We start from the raw sequence: 19,191 nt of genomic DNA, 5'->3' as shown, positions 1-19,191 counted from the left end.
ATGGGGCCCCACACCACATGGTGGCGCGGCCGGGCCATGGGCCGCGCCGCCCTATGGTGTGGGCCCACCATGGGTCCAGACTGGCTCCCTTATGGCTTCCTTCGTCATCCGGAAAAATAGGATTTTTGGTAAAACTTCCTTCCACAGTTGATCTTCCGAAATATTGCATCCCGACGGTGCTTTTTCCAGCAGAATCCTGGCTCCGGTGCTCGATCTCCAAATAATCATGAAACATGCAAAATAGATGAAATAACATAAGTATTGTGTCCCAATATGAAATATATCAATGAATAACAGCAAATTACGATATAAAATAGTGATGCAAATTGGACGTATCACAGGCCAACGCTTGACGTCAGAAGGTACTCCTAGTTGTCGTAGACGTCCTGTTGGCCGTCGTCTTGATACTGCGGCTCTTCTTCATAGTCTGGCCATTTGAATAGCCATGGACACAGCCGTGAGTACTTTAAAGTACTCGCAAACTAATACTAGTGTAAGTACTATCAATTTTATTAATAGGGTGCTAAGCTCTAGGTTTATTTGCATAAAGCCAATTTTAGTTCACAAGCATTTGATAAAAGACTCTTCAATTGCTAACTAACTCAAGTGGGAACATTAGTGTCATTCCCACAACTCAGTTGTGATTCAAGTCAAGTCACCATTCAAATCACCAATCCTTTTCAAGAAAACATCTGACAACGGTACAATATGGCCTTTCCAATCGTCCGTATCCGTGGACACGACTATTCGAATAGGTTTACACTCTGCAGAGGTTGCACACTTGTGCCACAACATTTGATTACATCCGTCGGGGATAACCCTGAATCATCGTAACTCAGTACGCGGATCATCAACCATAACCTTTCACTTATATACCCTAGTATAGGTACCTCTCCCCATGAGCTTGGCCTCCCGGTGAAGACAAACCGTCAGCACTGGAATTGCACAGTGGCTTGGGCCGTACATTCACCTCATTTCACATCATTTCTCTTTCAACGGAGGCAGCCTCGGCATAACCCCTATGATGCTTGTTTAGAGGGAACCCATACTAAGATGCATAAACTTCCAGTTAAGCCCTACCCATAATCAGGTATTGTGGGGGTACTAAATCATTGGAAAGGTATCGCATCCAAACCCAACCATCAGTTTTTATCAAATTCACCATGTCATTCCAGTCACATTCACCTTCAAAAAATCTTTCAAAGTCATTTCACATGTTCCCATCTAGAGTAGTCAATTTTATTTGTTAGCACTAGCAACTAGTCATGAGGAGTGCTACATAACTTATAAAGCTTTTAGGCTAAGTTTGATACTCTTGCTCTACTCTATACTTAGACCAAAGTTAACTATAAAAGGAAGCTTTGATTAAACAAAGTAAAAGATTGCAAGGTAAAAACTTGGGATTGGATCATTGAACAGAAAGTAACAGTGTAATGGTGCCTTGCTCTAGTAGAACTTTGCACTTGCAAGAATATTAGCTTGCCTTGGTTGGTGTACTGATCAAAGTGGTCTTCTTCTTCCTGGAAGTAGACCTCCTCCTCCTGGTACTCCTCTATACTAGCGTCTAAAAACGGATACGAGGTAACAATCACCAAACAAGCTTAAGAGCTAGACTAAGCACACACAAGGTTCACACAAGCTAATTCTATCATCACAATACTAGCAACATGTGGGTTGACTTTGTTTCCTTTTTAAGAGAATTTTTTTTTCCTCTCATTACAAATATTGATTTAGGGTTGCTCTTTAGTTCTTGGAGAAATAATTCCCTCTCATTGAATCTTGTTAAGATTTAAGTTCCTCAAATCAATAATGTATGAACCCATGTTGATCATGGTCAACCATTCATAATCATCATTTGGTAAAATGATTTAAATGAGGTAGAGTACCTCATGCTATTTAACACTACCATAATCATAATTTAATATCATCAAGTAATTCAATATGAGAGTAGGTAGACCATGGTCATTAAATCATGTTGAGTTACTTGAGACAAGATTTAAATGAGGGAAACCCTCTCATAAAGTTTAATAAATAGTTTTGGACAATATCAATTCACTAGAAATAGCCATAGAGCCATTATTTAATCTAGACCATGATCACATGAAGTAACCATGTCATATTTTAACATAAACATGTAGAGTATGTGAAATGTGATTTATGAGAGTTGGAATCAACTCAAAAGCATTTTTGGTTGATTTTTCAATAAAGTTTGAAGTTTGAAAAGGCCCTGCCTTGTTATTTTTGTCACATTAATTCTACAAAAGATCAAAGGTTGAGACCAGTGGGTAGATCATTTCACAAGCTTTGCAACCATAGGAAAATCATCAAAATTGGTTTAGCCAATTTGATTCCATTTAAATTTGAACACAGCACCAGTAAGCAATTTGAAATAAATTAATTTAAATGAATTTGAATTCGTGGGCCAGCGCGGGAAAATTAACGGGCCGAAACGGTTTAAACAAAGGAATCCAGCCCACCACGCATCTCGCACGCGTGGGCTGCCTGACATGGTGGGCTCCACCTGTCAGCCTCTCTTACACAGCGAATCGGTACGTTTTAAACTGAGCCGCACGATTAGACGAGGATCCAACGGATCACGTTCGTCATCGTCGATGGCTAGATGGGGGCTCACTGGCGGTGTAGGTGGGGGGTCGGAGAGCTCACCGGAGCTCCGGCGATGGTCGGCGAGGTGCGCAGAGTCGTTGTCGATGACGGCGAACCTCCTGGTACCGGCGTCGTGTCCTGGGGCGGCTCCAATCGACGGCGACGTCTGCGGCGGTGCGGCAGCTCCGATGAAGCAATTGGGCGGCGGTGGTGGCTAATCTCGAGGGGCGAGTGAACGAGGAGGGTCAGAGGGGAGAGGGGAGTGCGTTGGTGTGGTGAGTTGAGCGAGGGGAGCTCCCTTTTTATAGCGGTGGAGGGAGGCAGGGTACTGCGGCGAAGTCGACCACGGCGACATGGCTACAACGGCGTAGAGGGGTAGGCGAATGTGTGGCACTGTTCTGCGGTTCCTGGCGGTCCTCCTGGCGGCAACGGCGCGATTGGGCGGTGCCTAACGCGGTCGGGAGCTCGCGGTGTACTGCGCGTCCGTGGCGGGGGGCTTTTCCTTCTCCGGCGACGGCGGGCGCTGGTCGGGGAAACGAGGGTGTCCGCGATGTTCCTAGTGCAGTGGGGAAGCTCAAGGCGGAAGAGGGGGTACAGGGGAGCTGTGAGGCAACGGAGCGACGCGTGCTCTGGCGTGCCCGTGGGCGGCGCCCATGCCAACCCTGGCATGTCCTGTGCGTCGTGGGCACGGTGGGTTCCCGATGCTGTGGCGCTTCTCTCCGACAATGGCTAGTCCAGGCTGGTCCAGTAGAGCAAGGTGAAGCTAGGAGACAAGGTTGGCACGGCTAGAATGGAGAGAGGTGAGAGATGGCAAGGTGGCGTGCATGGCATGGCCGGCATAGGCATGTCCTGCCATGTCTAGCCATTTCTAGGGTTGGGCAGCAGTGGCATTTGGTTGGAGGGGACAAGGGGACAATGTTTGATCAAGTGGAGATCCAAATTTGGCCAGAGCACAATTTAAAATAGTGAAAATTGATTTGGTTTGATTCTGCCCACAAGGTGTTTGATATAATGGCCGCATGAAAGACATTTTCAAAATTTTGAAAGAAATTTGGTGGAGTTGATTCATATAATTAAAGGCACACAATGGTGGTGGTGGTGTGCAAAATTGAATTGGTTTGTGAAATTTCAAAATGGGTATGATCTTGAATCTGTTAAAAAGTTCCAACTTTGCTTGAGCATAACTTTGAATCTAGCAAGAAATTGCAGGGGTGTGCTTTACCAAAGTTGTTCACCTTGATGTGGTCTTGGATGAGGTGCAAAGAATTGGAATTTTTTGGTTTGAAAATCTCTTAATACAGAGGCTCAAAGTAGGCATCAGGTTAAAAATTACAGTTTTGACCATTAGTGCATGTGAGCACAATTTGATTTCAAATTTGATTTGATTTGAGTTTCTTTGATTCCAAAAGTGTTTATAAGTTTTTAGTAACATTCTCCAACTAGTGGTGCAAGCCAAAATGGTCTAGGTTGAAGATTTTCAAGAATGGCATAAACCATATGTGAGGGTTTTGTGATTTTTCTATTTTCTTTCTTTCCTCTTTGATTTGCTTTGTGATCTTCAAAGTATCAAGTTTAGGGTTTTAGGTAGTAAGCTTAAGCACACAAACAAACATCATGGCATTCACACCAAAAATCAAACATGAGTACTATGCATAGCACATGTGTTAATAAAAGTTTTTGTTGGTTCTAAATTTTGAGTAATTGATTTGAAATTTGGGATGTTACAATATCCCGATAACAGATCGAGATAAACAACAGAGCCTAAACACGCCTACGACTCGCAAGGCTCAAACATCAAGCAACGGCTATGGGTAAGGAATGATACATATAGGATTATTATGGTAAACAAGTGGAATAGGACACGTGACTCGATAAAGAAGCGCAACCTATGTATAGCAGTGCGAGGGAGAGCAAAATGTAAAATAGGTGAAGAGAGAGGGCTCGCCTGTGAAAACCTGCAGAAGCACTTGTCGGAGAACTCGTCGTATCTCACATCAACACTTCGTGATCCTATCCGGGAAGAAGCAAATGCTGGACAAACAACGGGTGCAAGTCTTACTACTACGGAAGAAGAATCGGCGTGATCATGATATAATATACATGGCATGGAAACGATGATGCGATGCAACTTATCCAAATTAATCGGAGTCAGGACCATGGACAAACAAATTAAGGTTGGATTTGTATTTCTACAGACAAAGTTAAGTGTTGATTAGCATGGCACGACATGGCAAGGGTGAGCTACTTCAAAATTTAACGGAGCGGGGAAACCTTAGTCGGTGTCTGAAATACTCCGCATATAAGTTAGGTGGATATGTGAAACTATCAACACGTGACATGATGCGAGATGCAAACAGCTGTATGGATGGCATATTCAAGTTCCTTATGTTTTTCTGATCAATTTTCATATATAATTTTTTTTTATTTGATTTACCAATTAAAAGATATTAATAGATTGATTTTTATTGTTAATTAAAATATAAAACAGTTTATTTAATTGGGGTAAGGACCCGAAAACAAAAACTGGATCAGGGGAGGACCCCGGGTTTATTTGGAAGACTTGCAGGGGGTTATGTATGAAAGCATCAAGGCAGGGGCTGCGGGTTGATAAGGAAAGAGATGTAGGGGGCTTGATGCAAAAAAGGAGAGATCTGGATCTGAGCGGATTTTCTCACCCGCGTGGGTCTAGCCAGGGTCGATGACGGGTGGGGCCCAGGTGACGACGTGGCATCAGCATGCCGCTAATGTGGCAACCATCTGTTGTTGCTGCTGTTGCTGTATCTGTTTCCTGTCGAACCTGAACATGTTCAGTTGAGGGGTGTGGCACGGTAGCAGGAACACCGATGACAGCATCCACTCGCGGGCGGCGCTGCGTGGAGAGAAGAGGGGAAACGGGAGGCTCACCCCTAGGGACTCGACGGCGAGGCGGCATCCAGGTGGAGCAGGTGGAGGCTTGGCGTGATCCATGAAAAGGTGGAGAGGGGAGGCTCATATGGGGGAGGATGGTGCGGTCGCTGTCCATGTGAGCGAGGAGGTCACGCCTCCCTCGTGTCCTTCACGAAGAAGAGAAACAGGGAGATGGAGGAGGCCCAAACGGTATCTGCACGGGCCTGAAAGGTAGGCTGAGCTCGGGCCGGCGGTGGGGAGAAAAAGGAAGGAAGCTGGACCGCCGATGGAAGGAAGAAAAATGCCAGAGGAAAGGGGAAGGAGATGGCTACGGCCAGGGAGAAGGGGCAGGTAGGATAGCTGTTAGGATTTGGTTAGGGTTTTAGTTTTGTTTTAAAAATTCTTTTATTTATCTGATTTGAAAACTGTTTTCAACAAAGTTTGAATTCAAACAAGGTTTGAATTCAAATAGAGAGATGATTGGGAGTAACAAAATAGCTTTTAATAATAATTCGGTTTGTTGAAAAGTTTTGGTTTTATGGTTTACTTAAAACAAAAGACAAGAGGAGGTTTGTTATATAAACCATATGAGAGTGTAAAACAAAATAACTAGGTTTTTATAAAAATAAATTTATTTTGTTAAATAAAACATGGATGATATGATGCATGATGCATGATGATGCACAAAAGAAAAAGGAACAAACAAATCTAATAGGGGTATTAGCCTGGGCCGTTACACCAGCCCACCCCTCCGAGCCCACCCTCCCACGATCCGCTGACCCCACCCTACCTCCCGCCGACCACCCCATACCATATCGCGTTGACCCCACCCAGCCGACCTTGTGCGGACCCCACCGAACATTTCGCTCAACCCAACACCACCCACCTCCCGCATACCCCACCATACCCCATCCCACCTCCCACATACACCACCCTACCTCCCACCAATGTAACCCCACCCACCTCCCGCCAAGCCCACACCACACCACCTTCAACAGACCCCACACCACCCCAACTCTCTCTGATCTTACCCCACCTTCCGTCGGCCCCATTCGACCCACTTTTTTGGAAATTCACTTTCATTTTTTGGAAGTTTACTTCATTTTTTATGAAAGGTGTTACCATTATTTTGAAGTTCACTATATACTTTTTTGGAAGTTCACTTAATTTTTTGGAGTTCACTTAATATTTTTGGAAGTTCACATCATATTTTTGGAAGTTCACTTCATATTGTTGGAAGTTCACTTATTGTTTTGTGGAAGTTCATTATTTTTTTGGGAAGTTCACATCACTTTTGGAGTTCACTTCATATTTTTCGGAAGTTCACTTCATATTTTTGGAAGTTCACTTCAGTGTATGGGAAGTTCACTTCATTTTTTGGAAGTTCACTATTTTTTGGAAGTTCGCTTCCTTTTCCGAATGTTCCCTTCATTTTTCGAAGTTTACTTAATTTATTTTTTGCAAGTTTGCTTAATTTTCCGAAGTTCACTTCATTTCTTTCTAGGTTTTTATTTTTTGGAATTCACATCATCTTTTTTGAAAGTTTACCTTGTTTTTAAGGATGTTCACAACCCAAAAATCAAAATTCAATACCAAGAACTACATCGTGATATGTAGTTCACTAGCGCATACCATGGAGTTCACATGAGTGTATTCGGAAGTTCAGACATGGTTGCAAAATATTTATTCTACAACTTCTTAAGAGTCAAAGTTCAATACACAAAACTAAATAACGATCGGAAGTTCACTAATACATATAGGGTGGTTCACACATGTGTATTAGGAAGTTCAAAAGTGGATAAAAGTAGTTATTTTAGAACTGCTTCAAATGAAAGTTCAATTTCCAAAACTAGATCGCGACAGGAAGTTCACTAACACATAGCTCGTAGTTCACATGCGTGTATGGGTCTGTTCAGAAGTGATTGAAAAATAGTTATTCTACGCTTAAAAATGAAAGTTCAATACAAAAATGACATCTCGATCTGAAGTTCACTAGCACATAAAAGGGAAATTCACATGCTTGTATGGGGAAGTTCACAATGGTTGAAATAGTTATTTTACAACTGCTTAAAAATCAAAGATCAATACTCAAAACTACATCGCGATCAGAAGTTCATTAACACATATTGAGAAGTTCACATATATGTATTACAAAAGTTCACAAGTGGTTACAAGTGATTTAAAATCAAAGTTCAATAACTAAAACTGCATCGCTATCGGAAGTTCACTAGCATATACCTTGCAGTTCACATGCATGTATAGGGAAGTTCAGAAATGGTTGAAAAAAGTTATTGTACAACTGCTTAAAAATCAAAGTCAATACCTAAAACTACATCGCGATCAGAAGTTCACTAGCACATACCTGGAAGTTCACGTGCATGTATGAGGAAGTTCACAGTGTTCAAAAACGGTTGTTCTGCAACTGATTAAAAACTAAAGTTCAATACCCAAAACTTCATCGCGGCCGGAATTTCACTAGAACACATCTGGAAGTTCAAATGCGTGTATCGGGAAGTTCACAAGTGGTTGAAAATAGTTATTTTACAATTGGTTCAAAATCCAAGTTCAATACCTAAACCTATATCGCGATCGGAAGTTTACTTCCATATATCAAGAAGTTCACATTTATGTATTGGGAAGTGTACAAGTTGTTGAAAAATAGTTATTCTACAATTGCTTAAAAATGAAAGTTCAATACAAAAACTACATCTCGATCGGAAGTTCACTAGCACATATAGGGAAGTTCACATGCATGTATGGGAAAGTTCACAATGGTTGAAATAGTTATTCTACAACTACTTAAAAATCAAAGTTCAACACCCAAAACTACATCACGATCGGAAGTTCACATACATGTATGGGGAAGTTCACAAGGTGTTGAAAATAGTTACTCTACAAATAGATTTTAAATCAAAGTTCAATACCTAAAACTACATCTCGATCGAAAGTTCACTAGCACATACCTGGAAGTTCACATGCTTGTATGGGGAAGTTCAAAAATGGTTGAATATAGTTATTCTACAACTGCTTAAAAATGAAAGTTCAATACCCAAAACTACATCGCGATCAGAAGTTCAGTAGCACATACCTGGCAGTTCACATGCATGTATGGGGAAGTTCACTAGTTGTTGAAAAATGGTTATTCTGCAGCTGATTAAAAACCAAAGTTCAATACCCAAAACTACATCGCGATTGGAAGTTCACTACCACATACCTGGAAGTTCAAATGCGTGTATTGGGAAGTTCACAAGTGGTTGAAAATATTTATTTTACAATTGGTAAAAAATCTAAATTCAATACCTAAACCAACATCGCGATCGGAAGTTCACTTCCACATATCACGAAGTTCACGTTTATGTTTTGGGAAGTTTAGAAGTGGTTGTAGAATAGTTGGATTATATATATATCTCCTGTACTAATGACTTCAACCTAATTATTAATACAACCACTAGTGCCAATCTTCTATTATTCGTCTCATGTTTGTAATCACAAAAGCACATCGAATACAATGTCTTGTGAACCGATCAATACCCTTGCTATTACATTTATATATTACTTCAAGACCTTTCAAGGTGTTTACTTCCTAGAGTAAAACTTTTTCTTCTTATATGTTGACCAGAATAAATGTCTATGCATCAGTCAATCCAGGATGTCTTGCATGATGTTAATACAAATTATCCTGAAAACTAACATTCATTTGTGTGCATTGCAGGCTAGTGGTCCTATTGCTGCTCTGAGCTCCAGTAGCATATATATGTACAAGGCCTTTTAATAAGGTTTGATCCCTGATTCTTAACTTCTTATTGCAAAAAAAAACCATGTCAATAAACTAGTCCAAATAATTGTTACTTACATTTTTCAGGGTCAACCCTTCAAAGTCACCAATCAGGAGGGTGCATTTACAATAAGCCACGCCATGATAACTAGTCGGTTGGTGCCTTCTGAGTTGGCATAAGTGAATGAGGTGTACATATTGTCAAGGGGCAGAACGGCGGATGATGCATGTGAATGATAGTTTAAGACTTTACTGCCGATGTCGTAATTTTCATATACTGATAAACCTAGAGAGCTAATATCAAGCAACTAAAACTTTCTTTAGTTGATCTATATATTGTTTCAATGATTGTCTTTTGTTATGCTAAGAGCATCTCCACCGGACCCCATATATTGTTTTGCTGGTTGTCTTTTGGTATGTACAATGTATGCCTGATACGGTTCTCATACACTTATTATTTTCCACAACTTGAATTCAGATCAATTAGCTATGCTGCTCAAGCTTCTATCCTAGTTATGCCTTGTTCTTCATATTCAGTGCACACTGATTAAGAAATGCACTAGGCACAATTCAACTAACTTAGTTACTATTTAAAGTTTTGTATACAAGCTTACTAAGATTTCATATAAATACTAGCTATACTATTGTACGGTAACACCATATACACGCCAACATAAACATATGCGCGAAGACACCATTTTGTCGCCGTGCGCCACTTATTCTTATTCTTAGCCAACAAGAGCGATTTTATTTGAAAAAGGGATATCCTAGTATCTTGCATCAGTTGATGTATACAACCATATTTATTGCCAACCACCTCCCCGCACCCGAAATCCACTACTCCTATCCGATTTAGCGCTGCTCGAGGTCGCAGCGGCCGATTGACCGGAATTCCATCTGCACCGCTTCCGCGACTGCACAGTCCCACTGCCTCCGCCGTCAATGGCCGATTCCTTCCATCCAATTCACCTCTCCCCGGCGGCCGTCTCCTCTGCTCTCTCAACGCGCGTTGGGCCTCAGCCCATCTACGCTCACGGGATTAAAACGGCCGTGACCGAGGAGGCCGGTCCTTGACTAACACGATCGTTTTCGTATTTAATACAGAGTAGTAAAGATAACTAGATTTTAAAGCAAAATGATGTATTTCCTTCGATCCATATTAGTTGCCACTAATATAGATATATCTAGACATATTTTAGTTTTAGGTAGATCCATACTAGTGGCAAATAATATGAATATCTAGATTATGTAAGTTTCATCGAAATATTCGATAATATGTTGCAAACTTTTGAGGCATGAACCAAGCCCCGTTCTCGTTGGCTATGCCCAACCCCCGTCCCACCCAAAATTGGAACAATGCAAACCGAAGTACTATGCTAGCAAAGCCTTGACAGAGTCTCCCCGCCGCCCGCGCCGGCCTCGATCTACTCCGGCGGCACAGTCAGCTGCGTCGTTGGCCTGGGTCTGTCACCGAATCTCCCCTCCGTTGTACTGCCTTCCTTCTCCGAGTTTGGCGACATCCCAAACCTAGCAACAGCCGCCAAGCATTCCCTTTCGCGCTCTGCTGCTGCCCGCGGTACATCCTTCCCTCTCTTGATTTCCCTCCAAGGTTGAAATGGACAAGAATCATTTCTTTGGATTCGCTGCCTTGTCAATTTTGGTACGACTAGGTCTCGGATACGTTCAGATGGTACAAATCGGGGACAATTTGTAACTCTGTACAGAGATTAGAAAGGGGAACTGGCTCGTCATACTGAAACCCCTTTTTATATTGGACATACGGATTTATGTTTACAAAAAGTATTAAGGAAAGATCAGTTTGGTAGCTCACAGATAAGCAATTCAGCACTTTTAAGTTTTTGGACAACTAAAATTTCTCAGTACACTTTGTTAACATCCGGACTATCGAGCAATCTCTAATTAGAAATCCTTAATTTGTTGTTAGCTCTTTTCAAATTTTCTAAAACAGTTGCGTAATAATATGAATAGTGGACAATCACACAACTTTTTATATACCCGTGGGAGCCTGCAGTGCAGCCGGGAAAAAGCATGGACGTTTGCGGCCGTCTCATGGTTGTACATGCAGTTGAGTACTATCTGGTTGTATTTTCCAGGTGCAAAAGGTAGCATAGCTGGCATTCTGCTCCGTAAGGGTCCTGGTTACGTTAAACTCTGCAGCCTCCGGCTCCCGGTTAGGCAGCCTCTGCTGCGACTCGGCGTCGCGCCAGCTGAAATTGCAATTGGGTGTAAGTCAGATTTTTCCTCTAGTAGTGTTCATCCCCTCATTCCTCCTACCCCGCTTCAGTACTCACTACGGAGTATTTTCTAAATTTGCTCATTATTTGAGACTGGTTTTAATTCGGTTTTTTTTTTGAATCGTGTCTGGCCTAGCTCCCAAAAAACTGAACCTTCTTAGACGCCCCTGAATATTAAAACAGGGTCCAACTTACACACTATGGCTGCATCTGGGCACAGTCATAGCAATGAAAAATGAAATTAATTTCACTGGCAAAAACCACTAAAATACCGGGAAGATATAAAAGCAAGGGTGTGGGACAACGGACAAATAACATGACGAGCAGAAAACACATATAAGGTACAAAAATGTTACAGGCCACAGTCTGTACAAAAATAGTATGGAACAGGCACAGATCTCAATAACTGGACAAATCACATCACATGATAGTACGATGCTACTTCACATAAAGTTCAGGTGAAAGAGAGAGGGTCTGCAGAGGAGAAGAGCATGATAGATTTAAATTCACCAATGAAATAACAGCAGAAAAAGGGACCAGAATTGCGGGGTCTTCAAGTCGTTCTGTTCTTAGAGAGGAGCAGCAGCTGGTGTTCTTGAGAAGGAAGACGTCGTCGTGGAACCGTCGATGAAAATGAGCAGCAGGTCGCCGCCAGTGCAGGGATAAAGCTGCGGTGAAACGCGTTACACATTAGAATGAAAAATAAGTCCAGGTAGAGGATGATACCTTGAGTAGAAACTGAACCAAATAAGCAACAGACTAGCGCACTAAGCCACTGCTCCACTCAACTTGCTCCAGCCCCTATAGAACCACCCGCTATCTTTCACAAAGTGAAAAACAATGCACAAACACCAAAGGAAATCAAGTTCTTGGAGTGAAAATGAATCGATATATATTGAACTTCAAATTATTCAAAAAAAACCCTATGAGTAAGCTAAAACTAAACTGCACAATGAAACGGAGGGAGTAAGTTAAATAAACAGAAGCTATATACACATGAAGGACAAGTGGAGTAATTGACAGCTAATGTGGAAATTTAATTTCATAGAAAAAGGTCGATGCCTGCTAGCAGCGACAACCACCCATGCTACCTCCGCAATTTAGACATACCAGAAAGAGAGGCTCCTTCTTGTGTCCGGCATCCAAGAAAAGAAAACATGATTCACCCAGAGCCTGGTTCCGTGTGTCATTGTTCTGCAGAACAAGGATGGGCAAGAACATACATGAGATTTACGCTATTTGGAAATATCCAGCCCAAACTTAATGCTAATAAATCTATTAAGTGCAAGTCAAATAAATATACATGACATACTCATAAACACAGTTGAAATTAAGCATATATTTCTTCTACAAAACAACGAGTAAGAATAGAACTGAAAAAATAAATGTCAAGAGCACCTCATACTAGTATGGTGAATTACTGATAAAATACAAGAGCACATCTAGGTCCTTCACGACAATGTTTTACAATGATGCAAACACCTAAATCAGATAACAATGATATTAGAGCATCTCCAGTCGCGTCCTCCAAACCGTCCCCCAAACCGCGCCGGATCGAGCGTTTGGGGGACGTGTTTTGTTCGTGCCGCGTTTGGGGGACGTCGCTCCCCAGCCGCGTCCCCCAAACGCCGCCCCCAATCAGAAATTCAAATAGATGCATTCAAAAGAGATCGTTCCCGCCGGTTCGTCGCGATCGAGTAGCGGCGATCGATCAAAGTACTCGGGCGCGCGATCATATTACAGACCGGTGGTGCATGCAAATTAGAAGAAGGGGTTGGTCGACGGCGTCGTGTCCTGAGTCGACGCAGGCCCGTCGAGCACGACGACCTCGTCGCGCTCTGCCTGTTCCTGTGCATGGTGCGTCTGCTCCGTCGCCGACGCGGAGGCCGACGCAGGTGTAGCAGTAGAAGACGCGTCAGCCTGCCCTTGCTGCGCTGCCGCTGCCGCCGATGCCGATGCCGCTGCCGCTGCCAGGGCCGCCGCGTCCGCCGCCGCCATTTTGGCTTCGATGTCGTCGAGGATCTGGCCTTTGAAGAAGTTGTGCGCCGCTCGCGTCCGGGGAGACATTCCCTCTGTCGACGTTCTCAGCAGGGACATGTCGTCCCTGCGTTTCTTGAGCTCCAGCTTCTCCTCTTGCCTCTTGAGCAGCTCGACCCACCTTTGGTCGGCCTTCTTGTCGCGGGAGATAAAGGTCGAGGAGACGTCGGCGAGGCATTTCGTGATCGACGCCTGCGTCTTCTCGGACGACGCAGCGTCGGCCAAGGCGGCCTTGGCAGCCTTGTTGCCGATAGGACGCCCTGCCGCCGTTGCCGGCGGCGCGTCCGCATCAATGGCGTCCTTCCCCTTGGACAACGACAGGCGCGTCAACTTCCATTTCTCATTCATTTTGAGCTTGCCATAGCAATGCGTCAGCGCGAAAGACTTGTGACCATCCGAGTACTTGGCGTACAATTCCATAGCCCGATCAAACTAACCAAAGAAAGCAGAGTCATTTCATCGAACACAATGTGGGCGCTACGGATTATGGAAGAAACAGTCGTACCAGTTGGCCGACGTCGGCGCCGCTGTCGCCTCTGGTCTCTAAGTCGTGATGGTACCCATGGAAGGAGTTCACCGACGCCTGGATGATGGCCCATCGCGTCGACATTGCCTTCCGGCTCCTCTTCATTGGCACTTTCCGGTAGTCGCCGTTGATCGGCTTGCGCTCATCGAAGTCGGCCTTGATCCTCGCCCAATACTTCCCGCCTTTTTGGTTGGCGCCGATGATGGAGTCATGGCTCACCGTCGCCCACGACTCGCACGGACAAAGATCTTCCGGAACCGTCCACTTCGGGCCTCGTGTGCCCGACGCCTTCTTCTTCTTCTTCTTCGTCCTCACGCCGTCCGCGTCTACCTCCACGAGATCATCGTCACCGGCACCCTCGTCGTCCTCTTCCTCGCCGCCCTCTTCCTCGCCGCCCTCTTCGTCCTCAACGTCGTCCTCCTCGTCGTCCTCCACCCCGTCCTCTTCCTCGTCGTCCTCCTCCTCAACCCCGTCGTCCTCCTCCGCACCGGCGCCGTCGTATTCGAGCGGACCCCTGCGGCCGGTGAAAGGGCCGCCGTCCGGACCGGGTCCTGGCTCGCGTTGCTCGTACGCCGGGGAGTAGAGGTTGTTGGGGTTGAAGCCGCCGTGCGGCAGCGCATCCCGGTAGTGCGGCGACAAGTTAGGCGTCACGCACCCGGGAGTGGCGGAGGGGCCGTCGTTGTAGAAGGCGGCTTGCGACGGAGAGAAGACTCCCGGAACGTACACCGGCACGTTCGTACTATATGGGCTCGCGTTGGTGGCGGCGATACACCCGGCGATTATGCGGCGGTGCGCGGCGCGCCGCCGAGCCTTCTTCTCCGGCTCCGCCGCCCTCCGTCCTTTCCGCTCCGCCGTCGATAGCTTCCGGCGCAGGCAATCTTGCTGCCATTCATCTTCGGTCATGCCTTCGAGGCTTCTTCTTCGCAGCCGGCGCCTTCCGCGGCTCGCGAACGGCGCTTTCGCCCCTATCGTCGCATTGCCCGGCGGCTTCTTGGCCGCTTTCTTCGCCATCTTTTTGGGGGCTGTCGGCGGCGCCATGGAATGGGGAGAGGGTAGCGGCGGCGGCGGGTGCACGGCGGGAGGGAGAAAGAAATCGGCGGGATAGGAGAAATGAATCGGCGGCAGGATATGTTTTGGGAGGCCTGTGCGCGGCGGTATAGGCGCGATTTGGCGGGAGCGGCGGGATTTGGCGGGAGTGTGAGACGAATTTTCCCTGTGCCGGCCGACGGGTCGGGCCCGCGTCGGTTGGCCTCGCTTTCGTTGTGTCCGGCGTCCCCGGTGCGTCCCCCGTGGGACGGGGACGGGCTCGGGCGCCGGACACCGTATCGGGGCGCGCCGGACAAAAAAGGGCTTTGGGGGACGCGGCTGGAACGCTTTTTTTGTCCGGCGCGCCCCAAATCGCTTTGGGGGACGGTTTGGGGGACGCGACTGGAGATGCTCTTACAAATTAAATAAAAGATATTCTGCATACTTATAATTATAGTCTTCGACACATGCATCTGTGGTATAAAATACCACCTCTCTCCAGCACATACACATGTTCACAACCATGCTTCTTAATTAAGTCAAAAAATGAATCGAAAGCTAGTACAGGTGCAGATTATGAAGATGGACCAGGGCAAGGACTCAACAAGCTGGACCCACAAGGAATATCAACCCAACCCGCATATTAGAACTACACAGAGGCGATACGCCTAGACAACGCAACCCGCAGATTAGAACTATACTAGATACAACTCCGCCTATGGCGGCTCCCTGTACACATATATTCGTATAGTGGATTGCTAGCAGGATGTAGCGATCCTCCATCGCGGGGACGTGAACCTGGGTACATCGTGTCTTCTCTCGCTCCCGGAACTTCCATCGTCGCCTTTCTGTAAACCCAAGCCCCTCATGGTGAGCATTACCGAGGAACCGTCTCGTCAATTGGCACCGTCTGTGGAAATTGCGACGACTGGATTTTGTCATCTGGACGAAATTCCTTTACATTATCATCAAGTTTAGTCATCTACAGATTTAGTTGCGCCAACGTTTTTGGATTCCTCACCGTGACAAGAAATATCGATTCCACGAAGACGTGCGCCCTTGACCGAATATAGCATGATACAAAGATCAATGCTAGAAAAGAAAGAGAGCAGCAGCGTCTTTGTCGCCGACATCGGACATGCAGCAGACCAAGTCCCACATCCCCGATTCCTCACGCGGTACACATGGAAATCAAAGGAAGTCATATCAGGAAAAAAAAAGAACAGCATATTGGATCATGTACCAAGGGAATTAACGACAGGCTCGATTAAAGAAAAAGATCAACCGCTCTAGCACAGGAGTACCATCACGCATGAATTTTCGAAGTCGACTATTGCTGCTATAGCACTACCTTCACAGTTAAGATTAGGTGGAATACGTACGGTAAGCGCGCCCAGCTACCACTAGTGGAAAATGGTGTTTTTGCACCGGTTGGTAAGGGCTATATGCACCGGATGTCCAACCGGTGCAAAGCATCCGGTGCAAAAGGTTCCCCCTTTTACACCGGTTCAGTTGCGAATCGGTGCTAAAGGGGTACCACGTGGCGGTTGTCGGGCGCCAACCGGTGCTAAAGGGTCTGCCGCGGCAGGAAAATGTTCCAAAACGCTGCCGCGGTAGAACCCCGCTACCGTAAAAAAATTCAAATTATTTTTCACTCCCTCTTTTTTCCTTTTTTTCGGAATTTCCATTATTTTAGTTATTTCACAAGTTTAGTATCTAACTACCCTTATCTCTAGTCTAATTACTTACTCGTGCTTAGACTTCCCACTCGGTCACCCATCCTCCCACTACTCTAGCACTAGCACGCTTAACTTCCAAGTTCCTTTCCATTCCGTATCCAAGTGCTTCGCGCGCATGTATGTGGTAGTAGTATCATATCAATCCTATTAACATATCGGTAGATGTCATATTTCTTTATTGTTCGAATTTCAAATAATTCTTTTAATAAACAAAAGTAATGATATAATAATAATCTAGACTAAATAAATAAACATTAACTTTATAATTTGTATTATTTTTAATTATTTTATAATTTTTAAATTTTTTTGCCAAACCTAAAAGCTGAAATTTTGAAAAACTTATAATTTTCTGAGTGTAATCTTTATGCAGGATGCAATTATTAATTTTAATTTTGAAAAATAAAAAAATATATAAAATCCTAAATTTCTAGAAAAAACTAAAATCTTCCTGCTTTCATATTTTCATTTGGAATTTTGAGAATCTAAAAATTGGCTAACCGGATAAACCCGGGTGAAATCGGATGTAACTTTTTCCCACGATGATTTTGATATATTATACGTTTTTTTTCGACGTCGTATGCAAAAGTTAATGCGGTTTTACCATTCTTCAAACTTTTTTTGAAAAAAAATTGAAATTCAAATTTGTTAATTTTCCCTAATAGTAGGTTGTGTAACATTCAGGAATCTCAAAAGATTTTATTTTTTGAATTTTCTATCATTTTCTTTTCTATTTTACAGTGTTAAAAAAGGCGATCCAAGGGGGGGTGGAGGTGCGTGGGAAGCAGAAAAACCTTTTGCACCGGTTCGTAAGGTCCCACACGAACCGGTGCTAATGCCCCCTGGACGTCCAGACCGCACGAACCGGTGCTAATGACCCCTTTAGCACCGGTTCGTGCCAAATCCGGTGCAAAAGCTCTTCGAGGACAGGATAAAAGCCCTTGTTTCTACTAGTGTACTTCTGCATCGACACGCCGCCGCGATGTGTCCTGGTTCTGCCGACCCGACCTAGATACAGTTGATTTTGGTACCGAACACGGACAGCAAATCCAAAGGAGAGGTAGCAGCCAATGAGCCAACAGTCAAACCAAGTGGAAGGCACTAACCAGTGCTCTCAAGTCTCGAATGTGACACTGGCGTTTGTCGTTGTCCACGACGGTGCTGGGGGCCGGGGCGAGGTGGTTCTTCTGGAGCGAATATGTTGGTCCGGAGGTGGTGGATATGCCGTTCTTCTCCGACTTCGTCGATGGGAGGCGGCGTATCTTGGTCCAAGACAGCACGGGGGCGTCCCCCGGTCGACGTGCCACAGCGACATGTGCCTCGGCGCTTACGACAGGCTCTGTTCATCGACTCACAAAGCCTCGTTGGCGATGGTGCTCTTTTGGATCTTGCAATGGTGGAGGCTCGGCGTCTCTTCTTGCGTTCGTCTCGGCGGCGTTGGAATTGGACGACGGCCGCTGGCTACGGTGGTTGCAGGAGACCCTAGGGATCGTTTTGTATTTCTCGATCTTTTAGGATTTTATCTGCAAATTCAGGATAATCATTTTATCCCGGTTTGTCTTTTAGTTTCCACATGTATTGCTTCATGTAACTTGATTTTCGATTAATGAAATATGTGGTTGCTCTCAAAAAAAAAAAAAAAAAGTCTCGAATGTGACACTAGTATACAACATGGAGCAATTTATCTCAACATGTGGATCAAGTCTTGGGCCACTTCGATTCCATCCGGCCAAACCCCGCTCAACTTCTGCGCCGTGCTTCCGTCGCGAACTCGTCATCCGATTGAAAAATATCAGGTGTTATACTTTCAGTTAATTATTACTTGTAAAATTTATTTCACCAAATATTCTTCGGCTCGTACTATCATTTGCGCGCAGATTTTTGCGCCGCAATATAACTGCAGATTGAAACAAAGCCTCGACTATTCTGCTCGGACGACCGCGCCCGCCGTCACGCACTCGTCATATGGGGGCTCGCATGTCGTGGACCCAACGGCGCGGACATGATATATTCTGGTGCTCACCCATGGCGGATCGGACATATCAAGATTTGCTCAACAAATATTTGCCACCGTCATCTGAACAGAACTATAACATGCTCGACTTGAGTCTACACACGATTACAAGCAGCCGTTTCTAGACTCGGGGGCTACTCCCATCGGTAGCGCTGGACGCGCACCCGATAAAAATTATCGACTCCTCTGGAACATCATCAAAATCATCAACTCCTCCGGGATATCATCCAAATCATCGACTCCTCCGGGACATCATCCGAATCATCGACTCCTCCGGGACATCATCAAAATCATCGATTCCTCTGTGACATCGTCAAAATCATCAACTCCTC

The sequence above is a fragment of the Lolium rigidum genome, chromosome 5, assembly GCF_022539505.1.
Source record: "Lolium rigidum isolate FL_2022 chromosome 5, APGP_CSIRO_Lrig_0.1, whole genome shotgun sequence".
In the NCBI taxonomy this organism is placed as follows: domain Eukaryota; kingdom Viridiplantae; phylum Streptophyta; class Magnoliopsida; order Poales; family Poaceae; genus Lolium; species Lolium rigidum.
The sequence above is the reverse complement of the archived record's forward strand: the minus strand, read 5'-3'. Positions refer to the sequence as shown.